Source organism: Silene latifolia, chromosome Y (genome assembly GCF_048544455.1).
Source record: "Silene latifolia isolate original U9 population chromosome Y, ASM4854445v1, whole genome shotgun sequence".
NCBI classification, from domain to species: Eukaryota; Viridiplantae; Streptophyta; class Magnoliopsida; order Caryophyllales; family Caryophyllaceae; genus Silene; species Silene latifolia.
Genome location: NC_133538.1, coordinates 104,391,023 through 104,412,048, shown reverse-complemented (window position 1 = coordinate 104,412,048; position 21,026 = coordinate 104,391,023).

Here is a 21,026-nt window from a genome sequence, read left to right as displayed (position 1 = left end):
TAATTGATACGGGATCAAGTTTCCATGTCTTGGCTCTAAAGGATGGGTATACTTGACGAGCTTGAGAGGATTCTCAAAATTCCTAACTATCTCCTTGTAATGGTCTCGAGAAGGACTTAGGGTGTGTGATGTGTAGAAGGCTAAGTGAGGGTGATAGCTGACCATCTTCATCGACTTCTTGATTTTATATAGACTTCAGCATTATTCTATTCAGTATTTGATTTCAGGCTTGTTCTTGATTTCGACTCAGATTCTTGGTCTTGAATATATCTCGGATTTTTGCTCACATTCTTGATTTAAGTTTTTGAAGATAACTTTGACTTTGGATATTGACATTGACTTGCTTGACTGAGCCTTCTTCTTTTGACTCCTTTGTCTTGGATTACTGGCATAACCGCTGCCTCGGATATTGATCTCCAGTTTCTCTTGATTGAGCCTTTGTCTTTAATTATGGCTCATATCTTATTGAATTTTCTTGCTACCATGGATTTGGGTCAGACTAGCACCTTTGGTGTGAAACGGGTTGGTCTTTAGTAAACAGGTTGTTTATTGTGGGGAATTGGCTTGCCTTCCGTCATGGATCGTTAACAAGGAGATATGGTCTGGATTCGTCCTAGAATCTCTTTGAGATAACTCGTCCTAAACTAGGCTATAGCAAAGGGTTTCTATTGCCAGACATGGAATAGGTAAGGAAAGAACACGGAGTTTCAGGTCCTCTACAACTCGGAACAAAAATGTCGACTAAGTGCACTCACATTGACTTGGCATATTGTTGTTGTCATTTGTTTTAAAATGTCTCAAATCAATTCTTGTTGTCAAAGGAAAGGGTAAAGGAAGAGATAGGATAGAATATGTTGATTGAAAATAGTACTTTTATTAAAATGAAGAATGAATCTATAGACTCGAGAAGACATGTGACTCGTTGGACAACCCCCAAGTTGTCACTAAGAATGCAAATGGACAAAAAGAAAGACACTAGAATAATTATGGGATAGATAGCCTAAGACTCGGACACAGACTTTTATTCGATCCTAGATCTAGACTCCTAATTATCATTGTTATCCTCGGTGGATCCTCTTTCAGCATCTAGTGGCTTGAATGTCCGATCTTGATCTTTGAACGATTTGAGCACCATATCCTCGTTGTTTGGGGTACTAGAAGGGTAAAGGGCCAAGAGACCTTCCTGTCTTTGAAGAGGAAGACGCCCATGAGGGTCATTCTTTTCTCTTAATGGACCGAGGGCCGATAAAGATATCTTACCGCGATTGAGCATATAGTGGCTTGTATATTTGAGTTTGGAACATGTTTCAGTGTCGTGTCCATTACCCCTATGAAATAAAAAATATTGAAAGTCATCCCAAAAGTGACCCCTCCTCTCGTACTCGGGATCTGGGGTTAGACCGATTGGCTGGAACAGACCTTTGTCAAAGAGTCTTTTAAAGGCGATCGTATAAGGCATGCCTAAATTGGAGAATGACCTTGGAGGCTGAGTTCCTCTCTCTGGTGAAGGTTCTATAACTTTACTTCGGTAATGTGGATTGTTTGATTGTTGGGTGTAGATGTGGACGGTGAACCCCCTTGGATGATTTTATCGATAAGAACAATCTCTGCTGATAAGTCTTCGACGGTCTTGATGCCACATTTCAAACGAGAGGTGTAAACTGGGTGCAGACAGTCAATAACGTCTTCAACTAATATTGTTTCCTTTGACTGGTCGGGTATTTGTGAGTCCGTTTTCCTTCTTTTAACCAAATTACTGGTGGATCGTTCATTTTCTTGATCATCCGCACGATTGAACTTCCTATAATGTCGGTTAGTTTATATATCCGAACTAGTTAGTAGCGAGATAGAAATCCTACCATCCTCAATCCCATGTTGTATGACATGCTTGAGTTGATAGAAATCTTCAGTATCATCCCCCCTACCCCTATGGTATTGACAATACGAATTGCCATCCTAAAACTTAGATATCTTTTCTGGGTCTGGGATAGGCCCTATTGGTTGAAGAAGATCTAGTGAGGATAATTTGTTCAAGGCTAAGGCATAAGATATGCCTAGACTTCTGAATTACCTGAGAGAGTTGTTTGGTTTCTTTGACGAAGGCTCCATGAGGTTGCCATTGTTGATTTTAATTCCTGGATGAGAAGAATTAGGAATAGGTTGTTCACTTGTTGCTTTCTTCTTAGGACTGTGAGGTTGAGGGTTTGACTGGACACTTTTCATCTTGAGAGATTAGGCCTCAAGCTTATTATCCATTATAGCAAGTTGTTCTTCGAAGATGACAAACTTGCCTTCTACACTAGAAAGTCTAGCATTCATACTATTGATGGCTTCATTTATCTTGGAAAGCTTGTTTCTAATGGCAACAAAAAGCATGAGCATTCCATTTTAGATATCGTCTTCCTCAAGCACGCCGATCTCCCCGTCGTCACGAGGATCAAGGAGATGAGAACAGTCTAGGGATGATTCTTCGGCATGTTTAGTGCTGCTAGACCCAAGAGGGTCAATCCTCTCGAATTGCTCGACAGAAGGCGGCACTGGAAGCTTGCCCTCTTCGATCATATATTGGATGGTGTGTTTTAAGAGAAAACACTCTTCAATATCATGACCTCGACCTTGGTGATATAGGCAGTACTTGTTGCCCTTCCAGAGGTTTACTTGCTTCTCTAAAGGTGGATCCGGAGTCGGACCTATCAGATGTAGCTTGCCTTGGGCAGAGAGTCTCTCTAAAGCATCGGCATAAGATATGCCTAAATCAGAAAGCACGCTTTGATGCCTCCTAGGTTTCCTTTCGGCTGTTTTTGGCTTTCTAAGACGACGGTTATTGCAAGATGTAGGCTTTCGACGACCTAGACTAGTGGTTTTGCCGAGATGACGTGTTCTTATTCACCATCCCATTTTCAAGGGCGAGGACGCGAATGCTCAAATTTTCCAGTGTAGCTTGAACTCATCGGACCATGGCATAAACGTCTTGGAGAGACACAGTTATTGTGGCTTGAGCTGCTTCGTAACTTTGCTAACTCGCAGAATTTGGTGGATTCCTACTGAACAAAAATGACACCCGTTACAACTCGATTCAACATGGGATCACGCATACTAAGGCAACAAGCAAAACTGGTATATGAAGGGACAAGTTATCATGAGGACAAGACGACAAATCTAGACTTTAACTTGTGAATTCATGAAATGTCGTGAGTGACTTCACGTGTTTGAGTTCACGGTGCTTGACTTTGACCTTCGATTCGAGTGTTGACTTTGACGGAGTGACACTTATATGGTTGACCTTATTGGCGCGATTGATGACATGTGTTAATTCTAGACTCGAGTATAAGTGTAGATATTCGGGGTGTGCTTATAAGTGTTAAGAAGACGACTGCATTTTAAAACGTTAGACTCAAATGTGAGGCCCATTGAGACTCGTGTGTTGATCCTTGGGACGTGTCATTAGGAAAGTTTTGAAAAGGTGGTTTTGAAATAAAATGGATTTGAAAGGTGAGTCACATTAAGTCTTTTGTGTACGACTCGATCACGTGTGACTCGAGGGGTCGGAAATGTTTAGATCCTAACTGAATTGGGGTACGGGGTCCAAAATAACGGCGTAACGCCTTAGGATTTTACTCGAATTTCAAAGACCCAAAATATAAGGGAAGACAGGTTTATAACTCTACAGAGTTTCGACTAGGACATCGTCAGTTTGAATTTTGACTCTAACTTAACCCAATTGAATTTACACATTTGCATTTACATGGATTGAAAATATTTTGATTTAAAATGTTTTTTGCTTACCTATTCCATATTATAGCCTATTTCATGTCTGGCAATAGAAAACCCTTGCTATAGCCTAGTTTAGGACGAGTTATCTTATAGAGATTCTAGAACCAATCCAAACCATATCTCCTTGTTAACGATCCATGACGGAAGGCAAGCCCATTCCTCACAATAAACAACCGGTTTACTAAAGACCAACCCATTTCACACCGAAGGTGCTAGTCTAACCCAAATCCATGGTAGCAAGCAAACTCAAGACGATATGAGCCATGATCAAAGACAAATGCTCAATCAAGGGAAACTGGTGCCAATATCCAAGGCCGCAGGTTATGCCCGTAATCCAAGATAAAGGAGTCAAAGAAGAAGGCTCAGTCAAGCAAGTCAATGTCAATATTCAAAGTCAAAGTTACCTGAATCAAGAATCTAAGCAAAAAGCTGAGATATATTCCAAACCAAGAATTTGAATCTAAATAAGGAACGAGCCTTAAATCAAATACTAAACGGAATAATGTTGCAGTCAAACTTAGCCTTTCACACATTACACACCCTAAGTCCTTCTCGAGACCGTTACAGGGAGATAGTTAGGAATTTTGAGAATCCTCTCAAGCTCGTCAAGTATACCCATCCTTTAGAGCCAAGACATGGAAACTTGATCCCGTATCAATTAACCTACCTTTATGTGCTCAGGCTACATCAAGCCAGGAGACCCTGTTTCCAAGCCACATTACAAGCCATAATCCCTTCGAGCCTTAACTCAACAAAATTAAGCTCCATATATTTGTTCATAAAAGGCCTTTTTTTCCAAGCTCCACATTCTAAATATCCAATCCAGTTTCACCTTGACCCAGACACGGAGTATTCAAATATTTTGCTACCCGGAACGGGACATACCCAATTCATCCTTAGAGACCATTGAGTGTGCTCACATAACAGGGAAATTTTTACAAAACCTATACCTCATTGGTCAATGATCAGGGAGAAGAGTTATCTCAAATCAATTCTTTGAGTCACCAACAGAAATCTCGTGACCCATGCACTTTAAGGCCCTAATAGGGTAGCTTAGGAACACACTCTGAACTAATATCTGGTTTGATTTCACTCCATGTGAATACGTAGGCAGTCCTCAAGGACAATGCCATCCTAATTATTAACCTTTAACCTCAATTTCAACCTTCCAACCACAATTTCTTGATCGTCATGGAAGAAACCTTGAGCATCACTGCGAATACTATTAGGGAATATCTTGACTGTTGCTTGGGAGAATGAAGACTTGAGCGAAGCCCCCAGCTGGAGCGAGCACTGCTTCTTGACTATCTGCATGGTTAGTAGCTACACAAGAACGCAATCTAATAGGCAAATAGCACATATTACATAAGCACATAAACAATTAGCACATGGACCTCGAACGAGGAAGGAAACATACAAGTTTTGAAAGCTCTTTTCTTCATGAAATTGTTTAAAACTTGAAATTTCAAATTTGTAATGCGTTATACATATCCAATGGGCTCTAGTCACATAACTTGACACGACATCGACTCACTAGGATGCAAGATGACAGACTGACACAACACTGACTTAGATGGAGACGCAGTACTGACTTAGATTTGATGCGACACGGGGATGAACTTGACAGACTTTGCTTAAATATGCGCAACCCCTAGCCATGTTTGGGTGATAATGCGTATCATTTCTAATGATCTGCGAGAATGATGGGGACATATAAAGGCAAGGCATGAGCCATGGATCAGCTGTCTAGTTGGATGTCTTTTGCTGCTGCTTGCTGTAAAAAAGACCCCTCTTGAGGCACGATAACTTGGAGAATTGATATAAGATCTTGTCATCGCCTGGACCGAGGAATAAAGGAAGGGTGGCATCTCAGAAGAGAAGCCCTCGGGATGAGAAGATGACTCTGGATTTTCGTAAAAAGGAGACTGGGCAACAAGAAGGAGCCCCTAGTAAAGTGGTAGAAATGGAAATTGTGGTTGGAAGGTTGAAATTGAGGTTAAAGGTTGATGGTTGGGGTGGATGATAATTGAGGTTGAAGGTTGATGGTTGAGGTGGTTGATAATTGAGGTTGAAAGTTGATGGGTGAGATGGTTCATAATTGAGGTTGAAGGTTGATGGTTGAGGTGGTAGATAATTGAGGTTGAAAGTTGATGGTTGAGATGGTTTATAATTGAGGTTGAGAGTTGATAATTGGGATGGTTGATAATTGAGGTTGAAAGGTGATAATTGGGATGGTTGTGTCCTTGAGGACTGCCTACGTGTTCACGTGGAGCGAAATCAAACTAGATCGTAGTTCTGAGTGTATGCCTAAGCTATCCTGTTAGGGCCTTAAAGTGCATGGGTCACGAGAATTCCCGTTGGTGACTCGAAGAATTGATTTGAGATAATTCCTCTTCCTGGTCATAGACCAAAGAGGTATAGGTTTTGTAAAAATTTCCTTGTTATGTGAGCACACTCAATGGTCCCTAAGGATGAATTGGGTATGTCCCGTTCTGGGTAGCAAAGTATTTGTAGACTCCGTGTCTGGGTTAAGGTGAAACTGGATTGGATATTTGGAATGTGGAGCTTCAAAATAAAAGGCTTTGATGAACAAATATCTGGAGCTTGATTTTGTCAAATCTCGCCGTGAGAGCTTCTAATGCAGCTACAGAAGGAGATTCAGCGGCTCTCCTTTGATTTCCCCGGGAATTCCCATACTCAGCTTTGTGGGTGGCCAAGTCATCAATGATATTCCACCCCTTAGTCTCCCCCGTATTCTCCTGGAATCTGTCATTAGCTGTCGCATCCAGGATAGCCCTCTGATCGTCATAGAGCCCATTGTAGAACTGATTGCATAGGCTCCCATTCTCAAACCCATGATGCGGAATAGTTCGCACCAGCTTCTTGAAACGGACCCATGCCTCATGAAAGTTCTCATCTGGCCCCTATTTAAAGCTCGTGATTTGAGCTCTAATAGCATTCGTCTTCGAGGCAGAAAAGTACTTCTTGTAGAATGCCAAGGCCAAAAATTCCAGTCGGTGATCCCATTAGCAGCTCGGTCCAGATCTCTGTACCACTCCCTTGCAGCATCGCGGAGTGAGAATATAAACATAGTCTCCTTTATCTGGTCCTGGGTCACACCGGTCGGCGGGGGTATACAGCAGCAATAATCAATAAATATTTCCATATGCTTGTTTTGCATCTTCATTTGCAGCTCCCGAAATGGTTCCTCTCAACCAAGTTGATATAAAGCGGGCTTCGGTTCGAATTTCCTATCGGCTCGGTAATTCGAACCCCTTGTATAGATTTACGAGTTGTCGGCTCGAGTGACTCGCTATACTCGCTTCTTCACCATTTGGAAATTCGGAGATGTAATTGTCTCAGCTAAAGAAGTGGAAATGGGTGATGAAGGTGGATCCTCCTCGTATAGCTCGTTCTCGTAGTAACTAGACAGAGTACTCGGCTCTTCCTCGTCGTCGGTATCCTAGATGATCGTCTCAACTCACGCAAGGTCTTCTCAATCTCAGGATTGAAAGGTACTAATTCTCCACCCTGTGACCTGCGCATAAGAGGAAACTACAAAAAAAATATGAGAATAGTTTAAGGAACGAATGTCCCTTAAACTAAGAAACAAACTAAAATAAAACAACTAAAAATTAGAACAATTGCCTCCCTTGCAACGGCGCCAAAATTTGATACCCGTCGTTGTGAGTACCAAAAATAATATTTATAATTCCTATTAAAACTAACCTAGGCTAGTGGTAACAGGGTCGAACCACAAGGAGGCGAATGTAATTAATAATTGTCTAATTCTAGTCTAAGGTAACGAATGTGGGGGTTGAATTGATTTGGTCTATAGCTAAAGGCAATAAACTAAATAGACGGATAAAACAGATAAAAGAAGGGGTACTAGGATGGTCGGTTCACTATAGTTTCGGCGGCAGCATACTAAGTAGGTCTAAATTAAACACATGAGGCGGGAAAACAAGAAGTGCTCTCGGTCCACTCTTAACAAGTAGCATCTTTCGATCTCGCTACAAGTCCCTAATATCACTAATACTGACTTTCATCCTGAAAAGTGACTAAAAACCTAAACTTTATCTATCTTCCGATCTCAGCATAGTTTAGTCATTTTAATTGATGGTCAATCAACCTTCCCTATCTTTCGATCTAATGGGTCGGTCATATCCTAAACATTCAACTAGTCGCGTGCACTCGAGTCGTCAAATATAGAAATTAAAACAATTAAAACGAAGGTAACACCTCACGTGGTCAGTCGATCGACCAAGTATGGCAGTCGATCGATTGACACGCGATTTCAGGCCACTACGCTAATGCCGCCTAATCCTACAGATCCCCTACATCCTAGCACAAATAAATTAGCTACTCATGACTATAGTGGAAACAACAATAATATTAAGAATTAAAACTACTGATTTCATGCTTGAATTAACGGAATAAAAGATTAGCATAAAACGATAATTATGGCTTCGAGAAACTAACTATCAATTTCTATACTATCAACACAATAAAGATGAACTGAAATAAGAGTAGGGGAATACCGAAATTGCACAGGAATTGTAACGGAAAGATTAATAGCATAAACAAAAATCCAATGCGAAACAATATTCCGAACCCTAATTATTTCCTAAAGAACTGTATGCTAAACTTGAATAAAAATTGGATCCTTATTCTGAAAGTCTAGCTTACGTTATATAGAAAACAACGTAGCTCTTATTTCCAAAACCTAAAATACAATGGGCTTCAAGTTCCTCTATCTTTTAATTCACGTCTGAAGTATCGGTTTGGTCGATCGGATGATGGGACTGGTCGATCGATCGGTCTATCTTTGACGATAGCTCGGAAGTCGTGGGTTGGTCGATCGACTAAGGGAGCCGATCGATCGATCGCTTTATCTCGATTCTTGACTTCTAACTTCTCGTGGATTTGTCTTTCGGGCCTTGAAATGCGCACCAAGCTCGTTCCTTAAGTAAATACTTCATGTCAAATGCAGTGCAAGATACTCGGGGACGGATTTAGCTCAATATCTACTCATTTCCGCATAAACCTGCAATATTACATAAAAATACGAAAGTAGACGAAATGGGGCAAATAGTAGCCTTAAACTACATAAATGAGCTCTGAAATGCGTGTAAAATAGGGTGTAAAACATCATATAAAAGACACGCATCAATAATGCAGTCCGTGCACTTGAGTGAAACCTGTTGCCACTAGTCGTGCCTTATAGGTATCACGGTTTGCGCGTCTCTTTAACGCTTTATTTTGTAAAGCCATTTTGCCTCAGAGAGGTTTTACCTTATTAGGTAAATCAACAAGATCTCATACGTCATTCTCATACATAGAGTCCATCTCGGATTGCATGGCTTCGAGCCATAGCTTTGAGTCAGAACAGGCCATAACACTTTTATAGGTAGCGGGTTCATTACTTTCTAGAAGTAAAACGTCATTCTCCTCGACCAAACCAATGTATCTGTCCGGAGGATGAGAGACTCTACCCGACCTCTTGGGTTCCTCAGGAATATTAACCGTATCATCAGTTGGAGGAACAACTTCCTCCATCCGTTCCTCGGTTGTTGGTTCTGAAATCGCCGACAGCTCGAAGGTTCTATTACTCGTCTTGTTCTCGAGAAATTCTTTCTCTAAGAACGTCGCACTAGCCGCAACAAAAACTAGATGTTCGGTAGGCGAATAGAAGTAATGACCAAATGTTCCTTTTGGATAACCTATAAAGTATGTCTTGAACGATCGCGGGCCGAGCTTATCCTCGTGTCTCCACTTGACATAAGCCTCGCAGCCCCAAACCCGAATAAAGGACAAGTTAGGTACCATTCCCTTCCACATTTCATATGCAGTCTTGTCGACAGCTTTAGTCGGACTTCGGTTAAGTATAAGAGAAGCTGACAAAAGAGCAAAACCCCATAATGAATCAGGCACTACTGTGTGACTCATAATGGATCGAACCATATCAAGTAAGGTTCGATTTCTCCGTTCGGACACACCATTTAATTGAGGTGTTCCAGGTGGAGTTAACTGTTGAACGGTTCCACAGTCTTTAAGGTGTTGATGAAACTCATTTGAAAGATATTCGCCACCCCGATCTGAACGAAGTGCTTTAACCTTTCTACCCAGTTGGTTCTCAACCCTGTTCTGGTATTCCTTGAATTTCTCAAAGGACTCACTTTTATGCTTCATTAAGTAGACATATCCATATCTACTCAAATCGTCCGTGAAAGTGATAAAATATCTATAGCCATCTCTAGCGGTAATTGACATAGGTCCACAAACATCAGTATGTATGAGTCCTAATAGGTCACTAGCGCGCATTCCAACACCTTTGAAGGAAATTCGAGTCATTTTGCCAATGAGACATGATTCGCACGTGCCATATGTAGAAAAATCGAATGCGGGAATAGTCCCATTATCGACGAGTTTCTTTACGCGTTTCTCATTTATGTGTCCCATTCGACAATGCCATAGATAGGTTTGATCTTTGTCACCAACCTTTAATTTATTATTATTCATGTGTAATACTTCCGTGGTTTGATCTAAGATGTAAATTCTATTCATGGAAACTGCTTTGCCATAAATCATTTCATTGAAAGAGAAAATACAGCTATTATCCTTTATTGAAAAAGCAAAACCGTCTTTAGCAAGTACGGAAACATAAATAATGTTCTTAGACAAACTGGGTACATAGTAATGTGATTATTTAAAAATAACTCAAAACCACTAGGGAGTTGGATTACATATGTTCCCTTCGAGACAGCAGCAACGCATGCTCCATTCCCGACTCGCAGGTCCACATCACCTTTTTCGAGAGGAATGATGTTCTTTAGGCCCTGCAAATGATTACACAGATAAGAACCACAACCAGTATCAAGTACCCAAGTTCCGAAACTTGCATGCTTAATCTCTATCATATGAATATAATATGAAATACCAACAGGAACGACGCGGCCTACTTTGATGTCCTCACGGTAGACGAAACAGTTCCTCCTCCAATGTCCAGTCTTGTGACAATGGTGGCACTCAATGTCACCGCCCTTTCTCTTTGCCTTGCCCTGTGAGCCACTAGTCTCACCGGGCCCACTCTTACCGTTTTCTGGCTTTTTAAACTTTGGCTTACCTACAGCTAGGTCGCCATGAGCCTTGCCCTTACCTTTGCCCTTGTTGGAAATCGTGAGAACATCCTGCTTCATGCTCCCACTCAATTTTATATCCTTCTCGGTCTGTACGAGAAGGGAGTGTAGCTCATGAGGACTCTTTTTCAAGTCATTCATGTAGTAGTTCGCCCTGAAAAGGGCAAAACCATCATGAAGAGAATGAAGCATTCGGTCAATGACAATGCTCTCACTGATTTTGCAATCAAGTGCCTCCAGCTTCTCGACATTCTCAATCATGTGAAGAATGTGTGGGCTAACCGGTTGGCCCTTCTAGAGTTTCGCATCAAAGAAGCGACAGGTATGCTCGTATGTAACGATTCTCGGTGCTTTTGAGAACTCGTTAGTGAGCGTGGTGAAAATCTTGTTCGCACCTTGGGCAATTAAGCTTCTCTGTAAATTGGTTTCCATTGCAAAGATGAGTACGTTCTTTATCGCACCCGCTTCCATATCGAGGTCACTATAAGCGAGTGACTCGTTGACTCCTGCATTGGGGCCTGGGTTTACCGGTATTGGCTCAGTTAAGTACCTGAGCTTACGTCAACAATGGCAGCATTCCGTAGTGCTGCCTCCCAGTCCGCAAAGTTGGACCCATCGTTTTTCAGACGTGTGAACTGATTCATTTGGTCCATGAATATTTTCAGCCAGGACTCGCGTCCAAGTGTGGCACTAGGCATTTGGATTGCGTTATTTCCAGACATTTTGTTGTAACAGTATTATCAAAATAAACGTGTTCTACACTGCGAGAAGAAGAATAAAAATAATAAGCATGTGCATCGTTTATATTTTTAAGTCTAATGAACTACTGTCATAACGCGAAGACTCAAAACATTTATAAAATTGACCTCCCTCAAGAATTATATAAATGATCCCAAGATTCAATTATCTGTAAATTGATAAGCTAACCTTTTAGCTAATTCTACCGTTAGAATTCTTGGTCGATAAATTTCTGTAAATTCTATCTTTAGTCCATCATAATCACGAGAAACTCTTGGGACTATAATGTTGAGATACACTAAGTCAACACAAACTACTTACCCAACGTAGAAGGGGTCATATTATGCCTACCGACGAAGAAGGGATTCATAGTTGTTTGCTCTTATAAAGACTAATCTCAATTTCCGTTTTAGAGGAAGATCCCATCAACTTTATTTTAATTCATTTTAAGTGAACTAATATCTAGCATGCATGAATGAATAAACTAAGATGATGGCTTAATAAACATGTGACATCTGTATGTCTATGAAAACTAACATACAACCTATATGTGTCAATTTTCAAGCATTTTAGTAGTAGGTGGTTTGGTTTTAGGCGTAATATGATGCATAAACTATCATGTGAATGAAAAGCAATAGGAATGAAAAACGTAAAAGCAATAATAAAGTCCTATTGTGGCCTATCCTATCAAAATGAACATTAAATACAAGTTTGGAATCCATCCTTGGACCCGAGAAGCTTGTCTCAATGTTCCATCTTGATCCATGTAGCGGGAGTGAGCTCCAATCTCCATCTTTAGTCTTCTTAGAAAATTACAAAAAATAAATTTACATAATAAACCTATTTATTACATTCTAATTTCAAAACCCAAAAACTAAAGAAAAATAAAGGAGATTCGAGATCTCATAATTACATAAAAATTATATTTCCTTCATTACGAAAACATAATTAACTAAGGCCACACTAAGTATTACAAATTACAACCGATTGCAAAAAAAAAAAAAACGTAAATAAATTCATTCAACGATTCATTCAGCAAAAATAAAATGCATCAACTAAAAATAAATTAATCATACATGATACAATTCCTTAATTATGTTGATTAATTTATCCAAACCACCTATTTAAATTAACAAATTAAGTGACAATTCCTCAATTAATCACATTAATTTCAAACTTAATTCATATTAAACTTGTAATATGAATTTAATCCATCAATATTTTAAACTGCTTTAAAATAATTAGGTATCTATTAATTATGAACCGCTTCACAATAATTAATTTGCCAAAACAAAACAAAATTAAAAACCCCCTTTTTTAATTGTCTCGGCAAAACAAAAAAAACAATTTTTGTTTTTTTATATATACTGCCCAGTCGTGAACAGTAACAGAAACGAAAAAAAAAAAATTTTTTTTTATCTTTCCTCGGCAAAACCAAGAGGAAAAGCAAAACAGCCCGGTTTTTTTTTCTTTCTTCTTGCGGTTTTTCTGTAAAAACCATAACAAAACAAAAAAAAAAAAAAATTTTTTTTATATTCTGGCCACTGTGAACAGTAACCGTAACAAAAATATATATATTTTTTTTTTTTTACACGGCTCAAAATAAACAAGAACCCTAAAACAAAAACCGATGCGTTTATAGTTGCTATTCAGAACATGATTAGTATATGAATTAATAAAACATGATTAATCGTATATGCCAAAAACTATATAGCAAAAACAAATTTTTATATCATCGACATTACGATTCCATTTATAATTTAACTTAATCTTCATTAAATCAAAAAACTACCAATTTATCATATGTTAATTTTAACTGATTAAACAACAATATGAAAAATCGAAATGGAAATAATCATGAAAACAAAGAAGAGAAAAAACAGAAAACAGGCGGCTAAAAAAATACCTCACGGCAAAAAAAAAATTTCAGCCGAGACCTTTTTTTTTCTCTCTCTCTTTTCGAAATTCCTAAAAATCGTTTACATCCAATTTTATGAAAATCATCAAAATTAAAATTCATGGCCTTGGCACTGATACCACTTGTGGTATTTATCTGTATGCATCCCTTTAAATTCAAGGATTATAACGAATAATAAAGTGATGATTACGAGTCATAAAACTAAATTGCATAAACAAAAGCATAAAGGATTAAGAAATAACCTTCGGTCCTAGCAAATATGGCCTAAGAACAATATCAAAGTTGATATTCGCCTATCAGTTGCACCCAATACGATATTGAGATATGCCCTCAACTTGTTGCTAGAATCGATCCCTCAAATTTTCTGTAAAATTAATTAGGGTTTATGTTTTTGTGTTTTTTAGATGAGAGGCAAGAATGGAAAAAAGAACTAGGTTAAGAAAAATCACCTAACTTCTCCTTACAACCGAGTATATGGAGTAGATTGGTTGATTTTCTTTTTCAAATTTTCGGCCCAAATGAACCGAAATAATAAGGATTAAAATCCTTATTTTCGGTTATTCCAAAAATGTATAAAATGTGTTAAATATAAATTTTTATCTAGTGAGGATCGAACCCATAACCTCTTGGTTTTAGTACCCTTACTATTACCACTATGACACCTTTATCTTGTTGATTAAATATAACCGATTACATTTAAGTACGAATTAACATATTAATTCGTCCAAGCTAACATTATATACATTAATTAAATATAACTTATTATATTCAATTTTACGAATTGACAGTTAATTCATCTCAACTAATATTATTTAATCTTCATTAAATAATTGTCTCATCAACATATTGACTAACTGTTTAGTCATATAAGGCATCAATGTGATTACATTTCCATAACCACATCTCTCAAACACATCCTATAGGTGTGACCTTTAGGGACCAGTTGATCACCGCCATCTGTATGATAATAACGTCAAACTTTCTAGCAAGCCAACCGTTATTAGGTAATCGTTAATCAACTGATTAAAATACGAAGTATACCCTTGTGAACCTGTAAGAGATTTACAAATGTTATCACACTAATTTGTGGATGACACAAGCTCCAACAATAGTAATGGCTTGTAACCTTAATATTTTGCATACTAAGACTAGACTTAAATAATTAACTGAACCCCCCCCCCCCCCCCCCTCGTATTACATCCAGTTCAAGATGTTTTTTTGCGGTGTTACTAGCACCCTTTAGAAATCTGTAATACTTGGGTATGTAACCACCAAAACTTTGGGCTTATCAGTTTAATCGTATGTTAAAATTTAAACTAAATGTTTTAAAAGAATACGGAGATGGTCCTTGAAACTCCGCCCGCAACGCGCGCGGAGAGACAACTAGTGAGCGTAAAATATCCAAATAGATGCAATCATGGACACCACTTTATACCACATTTCATTCTTCTGCAGAGTTACCATATTTTATTACCATTCGTTATCAACCATGAATCGTGAATGTAATCTGGAATATTAATACTCAAGTAGTTAGATTCAGCTTCTCTGGCATGTTGTTTCAATTTGGCATTAGTTATTTTTATCACTATTTCATCATGCACCACTGGAATTGGTGTGTCTAATCAATATATATATATAGGGTCATGATCCGGTGAGAACCACTAACATAATGAGAACCGTGAGAACCCTTACTAAATCATCATCAAATCTTGTTCTGAAAGTTTTGATGTATCATTTACCATTAGTTTAGTTTATTCAAACACATTCTTAAGTATAACTAAAGAAATTTTAATGATTTTATGAACAAAATATAAACTTAATGTACAAAAATATAATTAGGTATACTAAAACGGCTATAGATGCACGAAAACAAATACTAGGTGCATGAAAATTGTAACATGCATGAAAATGATTATTAGGTGCATGAAAATAACAGGCTCTAGGTGCACGAAAACGAGTTTTAGGTGCGCGAAAATTGTCGGATACATGAAAATGAGTAGTCGGTGCATGAAAATTAATAAAATGTATCTCGCCTCGATTTTCGTCACTAGTTTATACTTTTTAGACCAAGAAATACGTTATCTAGCCATAAAATTCTATGCCGAATCCAAATATGTCATCATTGTTTTAAAATTAATTCTATAAGGTAGAGTTCTCATGGTTCTCATTATGACCATGAGAATTCTTATATTACCACTAGATTAGTCACGATTCAATGACTAATCATTCATGTGTTTACAAAAATCTCAAACGCACCACATCTCTCTCTCTCTCTCTCTCTCTCTCTCTCTCTCTCTCTCTCTCTCTCTCTCTCTCTCTCTCTCTCTCTCTGCTTTCCTCAATCAATGCGCGTCTTTGGCTTCGACATATCCAACAACCATAATTTTCCTCCTTCACCATCATTAATAAAAGGTAAATTTCATGATCAAATCTCTTCAATTTTGTAACCTAGATGATATCATTTTCGTATTATTGTAATTAAACTATGAGTTTATGCCAAATTACTTTGATTAATTTTGTTTTAAACCTCATTTGATCTAATGTTAAATTATATTGCTTGATATGCAGTAGATTACGGTTCATAGACAGTAAAATATGAAAATTAGACAATACTCCATTGTTGCTTGTAGTTAATTGTTGTTTGTTGTTATTAGTACTAATTCTGGCTTAATATGATTTTTATCTAGATTCATTGCAAGGTCGTTTAGTTTTTCCTTAATATTATCAACTCTTAGGCTGTATATCCAACTAGAAACGCACAACTTTCTATCTTTATTCATAGAGAAATTTAATCTGTTATTTAGTGTATATAGTAGTTATTTTGGTGCATCTACTGAGTATTTTTATGCACCTAAGCTTATTTATATATACATAGTAATAAATTTGATTAAGAAATATTAATGTTTTATCTCGTTGTGCCCTTTTCGAACATTTGTGATTTTATAAGGAATCCACAATAAATACTCCCTTCTTCCCAATCATTTTTTTGTCTATGTACTGGTTATTTTTGTGTATCTAATCAATATTTCTATGCACCTAAGCTTATTTTTACGTGTATAACACCCGCTTAGTGTGAAGAACTCAAATCAGATAAGTGATTCTCGAAATACGTGATAAATTTGTAGCAAGTGCTATTGTCAACAATATTATTGTTCAAATGTCATTGCCAACTTACACTTCAGGGTGTCACATTGATATGTTAATAGTATATAAGGCTGGATGTATATGCATCTTCATTTATATTTAGTCATGTAGTTTTGTAACTTTAGTTGGTATACTTGCAATACTATAATGCTCTGTGCTGAAATTAAATGTGAATTGATAACTACCTGGTTAGAAATAACAATATTGTGGTTCCTAAGACTTTGGGATGTGTTTATTGTGTCTTCCTGTTTGATAATTTCTCATGAGTTGGAATGTGTTAAGTCCCGCCCCGAACATAGGGAAATATAGTGTTTGTTGGTTTAAAAGGTTTAAGGAATCCCTGCCAAAGAGCATTAGACCCAAACAAAGGGAATGCCACTAGGATTTAGAGGCATATGTAAGGATTTTGTGCCTCTGACATTGGGAATTGGGATGGGCAACTCCAGGACATAGCATTCTGGTCATCAAGTAGAGTCTCAAAATAACTTGAATTCTTATTAAACTTCATTCCTAAGACCGACTTCTGAGACGAGATCTTATGTCAGGAAGTTAAGGAGAATCAACCAATATCCTTTCCACTTTGAAATTTCCCCAATCGTTGTGGTGGTGACCACAACCACAAAAGGGTCATTGCCTGGATCTTCGACTATGTCGACATCTTCATCAGACTCATAAAAAGTAATCAATCCGTCATTCCGCGTCTTATGAGTTTAATTAGCTCGTCTGTCTTTGCATTCTCGAGCACCTTCAGATGATCCATGATAACTCAGAGGGAGGTTGAACTTGGCCATGTTTCAATGGCCCGACTACAGTCATGATGAATGGTGCTTCTTTCCTCCCTGTTGTTGCAAAACTGATTCAAGAAAGCTAACAAGAAACTTGAATGGAGTTTAAAGAAGGTGATGTGCTTTTATTTACATTTTACTTATTTCGAAAGCCAATTAGCTCAAATGGCAGAGTATTGTGCAATAATGCACAAGATGTGGGTTCGACTCCCATATTGGCTATGAAATACTAGTGTTTCTTTTAAATTTATAATGCTAGAGACCGGACCTTGTAAATTGCAATCCTATTTCAAGTAAGGCGTGCACACATGGTCATATTTCTACATATATGCTCGCCTTTGAATTTCCGATCACTATAAACCTATTACACTGCCTAGGCGTTCTTATTGCACAAGCGTGTCTAATTATGGCTTGCTCGACTTTGTCCAAGCATGATTATAGCCCGCTTAATCTTAATTTACAGTATTGTCAATCAGAGGATTTGTTATTTAATAGGCTATATGGGATTCGAACCCATACCATTGTGCAAGATGTGCACATCGCTCTACCATTGAGCTAATAGCCTTTAAAATACAACAAAAAAAGATGAAGTGAGAATGCTAGTATCTTAGTTATTTGTATGATGGATTAGTCTATCAGTCACTACTCACGAGTAAAGTATAACTATTGGCACAAGAAAATCTGGAATAATTGTAGTGTGCCCAAACACCGATTTATTTGCTGGTTGATTGAAATGAAGGCCTTACAATTGAAAGATAAATTGTGCAGGCTTGGCATAAGTAGTGATAAGGAATGTGTACTCTATAGGAATGGAATATAAAGCCATGCCCACCTATTTCAGACCTGTGAATTGTTGGAGCTTGTGTCCTCCACAAATAAGTGTGATAACATTTGTAAATCTCTTACAGGTTCACAAGGGTATACTTCGTATTTTAATCAGTTGATTAACGATTACCTAATAACGGTTGGCTTGCTAGAAAGTTTGACGTTATTATCATACAGATGGCGGTGATCAACTGGTCCTTAAAGGTCACACCTATAGGATGTGTTTGAGAGATGTGGTTATAGAAATATGATCACATTGATGCCTAATATGACTAAACAGTTAGTCAATGTGATGATGAGACAATTATTTAATGAAGATTAAATAATATTAGTTGAGACGAATTAACTGTCAATTCGTAAATTGAATATAATAAGTTATATTTAGTTAAATGTATGTAATGTTAGCTTGGACGATTTAATCTGTTAATTCGTAATTAAATTTAATCGGTTATATTTAATATCAACAAGATGAATGTGTCATAGTGGTAATAGTAAGGGTACATAAACCAAGAGGTCATGGGTTCGATCCTCACTAGATGACAATTTAACACATTTTATACATTTTTGGAATAACCAAAATAAGGAAATAATACTCCTTATTTCGGTAATTGGGCCGAAATTAGAGGATGAAAAAAAATCCACCATAATCTACCCGAACACACGGTTTAAGAGGGTAGATGGGTGAATTACTTCTAACCTAATTTTTCTACTCATTCTCTTGCCACCTCTCATCAGAAAAAAACACAAAACAACCTAAATTTTTACAGAAAATTTGGATCGATTCTAGCATAATCAAAGGGCATATCTCATATCGTCTTGGGTGCAACTAATAGGCGAATATCAACTTTGATATTGTTCTTAGGCCGTTTTTGCTAGGACCGAAGGTTATCTCTTAATCCTTAAATTTTGTTTATGTAATTTTATTTTATGACTAGTGATCATCTTCATAAAATTCGTTACAATCCTTTATAATAAGGGAAGTATACAGACTATTTCCCACAAGTGGTATCAGAGCAAAGGCCATGAATTTTTATTTTGATGATTTTCATAAAATTGTATATAAACAACATATGGAATTTCGAGGGAAAAAAAAAACAAAAAATCGGCTGAAAAATTTTTTGCCGAGATGTGTTTTTTTCTTGGACTGTTTTTCGTTTTTTTTCTTTTGTTTGATGATTTATTTCCAATTTCTTTTTCATATCATTGTTTTTAATCAATTAAAATTATCATATGAAGAATTGGTAGATTTTGATTTAATGCAGATTAAGTTAAAATGCAAATAGAATCGTCATGTCAATGATATAAGAATTTGTTTTTGCTATATAGTTTTAGCACATACAATTAATCATGTTTGTTAATTCATTTGCTAAATCATGTTATAATAGCAACTGTAAACATTTTCTTCATCGAATCTTTGAATTAGGACTTTTTGCCGCAAAAGGAAAAAAAATTGACGGCTTATTTTAGGGTTTGCCGTGAGAAAAAGAAAAAAAAAATCTGTTTTCTTGTCGTTTTTTTCTGAAATGCCGAAAAAGAAAAAAAAAAGGAAAGGTTTTTTTCTTGTTTTTGCCTAATTGCCGAATTGAAAAAAAAAAAAAAAAAAAAAAAAAACAAATTTGGGCTGTTTTTTTTTATTCCAGCCGTGAGCTGGGAATTTATAAAAAAAAAAATTTTTTGTTTATTTGATTCAGCCGAGACCAAATAAGAAAAAAAAATGAATTTTGGTTTTTTTTGTTTTGTTATTGGCCAATTAGTTATTGTGAAACGGTTCACAATTTAAAGATATCATATTATTTTAAAGCAGTTTAAAATTTTGACGGATTGAATTCATATTACAAGTTTAATATGAATTAAGATTGAAATAAATGTGATTAATTGAGGAATTGTCACTTAATTTGATTTAAATAGGTGGTTTGGATAAATTAATTAACATAATTAAGGAATTGTGTCATGTATGTTTAATTTATTTTTAGTTGATGCATTTTAATTTTGTTGAATGAATCAATGAATGAATTTTATTTACGTATTTATTTTTGCAATCGGTTGTAAATTGTAATACTTAGTGTGGCCTTAGTCAAATTATGTTTTCGTAATGAAGGAAACATGATTTTTTTATGTAATTATGAGATCTCGAATCTCCTTTACTTTTCTTTAGTTTTTGGGTTTTGAAATTAGAATGTAATAAATAGGTTTATTATGTAAATTTTTATTAATTGTAATTTTTCGAAGAAGACTAAAGATGGAGATTGGAGCTCACTCCCGCTACATGGATCAAGATGGAACATCAACACAAGCTTCTCGGGTCCAAGAATGGATTCCGAACTTGTATTTAATGTTTATTTTGATAGGATAGGCCACACTAGGACTTTTATTATTTTACGTTTTCATTCATATTGTTTTTCATTCACATGTTAGTTTATGCATCATATTCCGCCTAAAACCAAACCACCTACTACTACTACTAAAATGCACGAAAATTGACTCATATAGGTTGTATGTTAGTTTTCATAGACATACAGATGTCATATAAAGCCATCATCTTAGTTTATTCATTCATGCATGCTAGATATTAGTTCACTTAAAATGAATTAAAATAAAGTTGATGGGATCTTTCTCTAAAATGGAAATTGAAATTAGACTTTATAAGGGCAAACAACTATGAATCCCTTCTTCGTCGGTAGGCATAATATGACCCCTTCTACG